The sequence below is a fragment of the Benincasa hispida genome, chromosome 11 (genome assembly GCF_027475165.1).
Source record: "Benincasa hispida cultivar pf3 chromosome 11, pf3_genome.v1.1, whole genome shotgun sequence".
Taxonomy (NCBI): Eukaryota; Viridiplantae; Streptophyta; class Magnoliopsida; order Cucurbitales; family Cucurbitaceae; genus Benincasa; species Benincasa hispida.
In genome coordinates, this window is record NC_143488.1 from 74113167 (window position 1) to 74118328 (window position 5162).

Genomic DNA, 5162 nt, shown 5'->3' on the forward strand with positions numbered 1-5162 from the left:
TAGTAAAATTCTATTCGATTTTATCATTTTTAGGTCCACTAAAAACCTAATCAAACCAATCAATTTTATAAAGAATGGATTCAAACGGTAACAAACAGAACCACTAAATTGATTTGTATTTAATATGGTTCTCAATTTGTTGTCTTTTCCTTTTCGTCTTTTCATTTTTATTCCTACTTTTGTTTTGAATTTATGTTTTTTTTTTTTTTTTTTTTTGCCTATTTTCAAATTAAAATTGAGATTATTTCTTTTTTATAGATTGAAATTTGACATTTTTCTAAATAACAAACAAACACGTGTACCATAAGAATTGGTCTTTTTAAAAAACATGAAATATACATGTATTATAATAATTAAAATAATAAAAGGAACCAATGGTTACATTTTTTTAAGGGTGTATATATTCCCTTGGTTTGGTTCAATTTTAAATGATTTTTTTAATTAAAAATCGATATGAACTAATAAGTCTCAGTTTTTTTCAATTATAAATTAAGATGTCTAATTTTATACTAAAAAACTAAACCAAATCAAACCAATGGTACAGTTTGGTTGTTCGAGTTTTTTTTTTTTTTTTTTTTTTTTTTTTTTTTTTAAAAAATACTCCTAGTTGCAATATTGTAATATTAAGACATATAAATTAATAGTATATTCAATTTAGTAATTTGATATTGACTTTTTAAATTTTATAAAAGAAAAAAAATGCAAGAGAAACCACTTACACTACAAAAAGAAAAGCATAAAACAAAAGAATTACGCTAAAAAAAAATGAAAACAAATCCATTATTATTCTAATAGTCGATAATTTGATCTTTCACTAATATAATGTTTTTTTAAAAAAAAGTATAGGTTAATAGAAATTAACATTATACTATTTCTTTTGAAGTTGGAGGTCCAAATTTTCATACCAATTTTATTGTACTAAAATCTTTTTTTTAGTATTATCAACTCAATTTCTGCTCTAAATTGTAAAAATATTCAATTTTTATGTATATATGTAAAAAAAAAATTGTAATAATTTAATTAAAATTGTGGGAAACAAATGATAATCCTCACATTATTAATACCTACTATTTTAGCAGCTGCATGAACATCTGGCCATATGACTGTAGATGGAAGCTTAGTTGTTGCAACAAAGTCTATATATATATATGTACTTACAAAAGAGTATTTAGTTTTAAAGTCAACATTTATTTTTTTTTAAAAAAAAGTATTCTAATTACAAGTTGTGCACATAAAATTCAAAATCTACAAATCATATGTTTAAATAATTTATAGTATCCCCTTCATTTTAGATATAGTTTCTGTAATTTGACTTTGGTTGAATTGCGTGTTCAATCATAAACTTCACGAAATGTTTGATTAATAAACATTTAGGTCCCGTTTGATAGCTATTTTGTTTTTAAAAATTAAAGCTACGGACACTATTTCCACTCACCCCAAATTTCTTCATTTGTTATCTACTTTTCACCAATAGTTTAAAAAACCAAGTCAAGTTTTGAGAACTAAAACTAGTAGTTTTCAAAAAGTTGTTTTTATTTTTTGAAATTTGGTTAAAAATTCAACCATTGTATTTAAGAAAGATGCAAATGTGATGAAATAAACTTAATTTTTAAAAATAAAAATAAAAAACCAAATACTTATCATGTTGTAGTTTTATTTGACTTAATGGACATATTCTAAAATTTATTGAATTATTGGAGATGAAATAAAAAAAAATTAAGTTTGCCTAGATAAGAAATTTAACTTTTTTAAAGTATGATATATACCTTAATTTTTACATTGTTGAGCATCTTAGATGTATTAGTTATAAAAATAAAAGTTAGGGACCTACATAAATTCATACATAAAAGTTTATTGATCAAGTGTGCTTAAAATACATTTTTTAGTTTTTAATTTAAAAAAAATTATTATAGAAAAAATTGGAATATTTGACAATCATGTAAAATAGCTTTTCGAGTACATTTTAATCTTTTTTTTTTTATTACAAGTGTATTAATAAAAATGATCTTTTTGAAAAATATTTTTTTCTCAAGTCAATCTAAACGGATCATAAAAATTTAATTCAACCTTTGATTTTGCTATATCTTCTAAAAGATTTAAAAAAAAAAAAAATTACTGACTTTAGTTTTAAACAAATTTGATATAGCTAAACATGCTATATGCATCTAACTTAATGGAAAATAAAATTAAAAAACAAGAAGATGTCGTTTTCATTGTTTTAAAATCTTGTTTTCAAAATTTAGAAAATGTGGGATAAACTTAAAAAAAAAATGGAGAGATTTTCGTCAAATAAATCAAATCTCATATTATGAATTATTTTAAATTATTTTAATCTTACAAATTAGATTTTACTAAACATGTACTAATCTTAATCAAACTATTTTCAATTTTTGAATTCAAATTCATAGTTTCTAAATTGAAACAAAACATGTTTTATGGTGAAAAATAGAGAATTTGTTTTTATTTTCTAGAAAATTCTCTGTTTTCAAAAGCAAATTGAAACTAAACACGTTTCCAAGAAAATTGAAACCAAACATGTTTTTAGTTCTAATGATAATAATAAGCTTCGTTGATTGATCATGAAACGCTCCAAATAATAATAATAATAAACACTAAAAGAAAAAAAAAATTATAAATTTAGTTTTAGAAAAAATTAGAACTGAATCCGTCTAGTTTAGAAGTTAAAATCCATCTTTATGATTTGGTTGCTATTAATAAAACCACCAAAAATTCATCCTTGTGTTTTTAGCATAATTCTAGCCTCCATAAATCATACGAATTATTTATGAAATGTTATCAAACCATAAAGATAATTTTTTTCGGATTTTATCAAATCATATGGACTATTATGTTAAAAAATGAAATCTTAACTTTTAAAATTATAGAAAAATTAAACATTCTCAAAATCATATGGACCAATTTTCTTATTTCATCAACGAAAAGACAATGCATAGAAATGATTGCATAACTCAATTGATACAATATTTATATCATCAACCTCAAGGTTAGAGATTCATTCTCCCAACTATATGTATTGTTTAAGAAAAATGGTAAATTGAGTTATTTACATAAATAATTAGGTAAATTAGCTTAAAAAAAACATTAAACATCAAACAAAACTAATGGTACACATCAGTTAGCTTGACATTCCATTATCAACATTTCATTAATAATGTTAATACAGACAACTAAATAATAATACTAGCCCAACATAATTTAATAACATTAAATTTGTATTAACAAAGTCCCCACACATATTATTAAGAAAACTTAATACTAATATTATTTTTAGTTAAACAAAAAGTGAAAGATTAGATATCTAATATTTTGAGAGATGATATAACATCTCCACAGATTAAATTATACTTATATTAACTTATAGTTTAAATCTAATAGACACGAACACTAACACGTTAATAAAATATTAAAATTCAAATTTCACAAACATTATATTAAAATTGAGAAATAAATTTATAAGCTATCTTATAATAAAAAGGGTTTGAATTGGACGGATTTGTAATTATTTAAATTTCTTATTTGGGTCTTAACCATTTCTATTTCTTCCCTCTTCTCATCCATGGCAGAATCCAAAACTCCCCTTCTACTTCTCACCTTCGATCCCTTTCCTTTCCCTCCATGAGCTCCTCCACGGACTCCGACGGCGGTGACGTCGGCAGTTTCCCCTACGTCGTCGGAATTTCAGTCGGAATCCTCTTCCTCCTCACAACCCTTACAATCACTACCTATTTCTGCACCAGAACCACCGCTCCGCCGCCGAATCGCCGTTTTCGGCAGGGGGAACGGCGGGATTTCGTCGTCGACTTCGGACCGGGCCTTGAAGATGATGTAATTAATGGATATCCGAAGATTCTGTACTCGGAGGCGAAATTAGGGGGAAATTTGAAGTCCGCCGCCGCGAGCGGTTGTTCGATTTGTTTGGGGGATTATAAAAACGACGACGTTTTGCGGTTGTTGCCGGATTGTGGCCATTTGTTTCACAGCGGTTGTATTGATCCGTGGTTACGGCTGAACCCTAGCTGCCCTGTTTGCAGAACTTCGCCGGTGCCGACGCCGATTTCCACCCCTTTGGCGGAGGTGGTTCCGTTGGCCATCGGAAGGAGTTGAAGAAACTGACCTGTAAATAAATATTTTTTTTCCTATAGCAATACTTTCTTTTCTTTTCTCTTTTTTCCTTATTTTGTTAACAAAGTTGTAATAATTTTCTATTTTAGGTTAAAGTCAAATTATAAATTTCAAAATTTAAAAAGTTTTTCTATGCTGTGTTATGCATGCCTAGCCTAAAAGCTTTATGATGTCATAAGATATTATTAGTTTTATTAAAAAATAAATAAATACTAATCGGGTTTCTATACTTTTTGTTTTTATTCATTTTAGTTTTTATACTTTTAAAATAACATTTTGGACATTCAAAAACATTCAAAAAGTTATTATACTTTCAAAATATTCATTTTGGTTCTAATATTTTTAATTTTGGTTCATTTGGTCCTATACTTTCAAAATGTTCATTTTGGTTCTTGAACATTCAAAAAGTGACAATTTTGGTCAATTTATTTTCATTTTTACTTCATTTTTAAGAGATCAAAATGGATACTTTTTTAAAGTTCAAGGACTAAAATGAACCAAAATTAAAAATATAAGGACCAAAAAGAATATTTTGAAATTTTATGGACCAAACTAAGCCAAATTTGAAAGTATAAGGGCCAAAATGAATATTAGTAAATTGATCAAGATGAATCAAAATAAAAAATACAGGGACCAAATCAGTTGCCTGAACCAATACGACACGAGCATAGCTCAAATGGTTAAAATATTTATATGAAAATTTTTCTAGTACTATTGTAATATATTTTACTATGATTTATATTTTGACACATCATTAGATCATATATTAATTTAATTTACGGGGTTCACTCAACTTTTAAGTACTGGATATTTTCCCTCTTTGCCTATAAACAATTGAAATAAAAGAGATGATATTTTTATCAAAATAAACATAATTCAACTAATATAAAAGTTATACCATTGACTTCGAGATTAGATGTTTAGTTATCTCGCTGGCATATTATAAAAAAGAAAAAAAGATGATATTTACTACTATACACGATTGGTGAGACCCATTGTCAATGCAGGAATGTTACCAA

At 25.9% G+C, this 5162-nt stretch overlaps 1 pseudogene across 1 annotated transcript; it reads left to right on the forward strand.

The window, feature by feature from the left end:
• Nucleotides 1-3519: 3519 nt before the first annotated feature.
• LOC150032890 (RING-H2 finger protein ATL70 pseudogene) lies at nt 3520-4372 on the forward strand (annotated as a pseudogene). The gene has a single exon (XR_016524752.1). The product of XR_016524752.1 is annotated as an RING-H2 finger protein ATL70 pseudogene (transcript).
• Nucleotides 4373-5162: the final 790 nt, after the last annotated feature.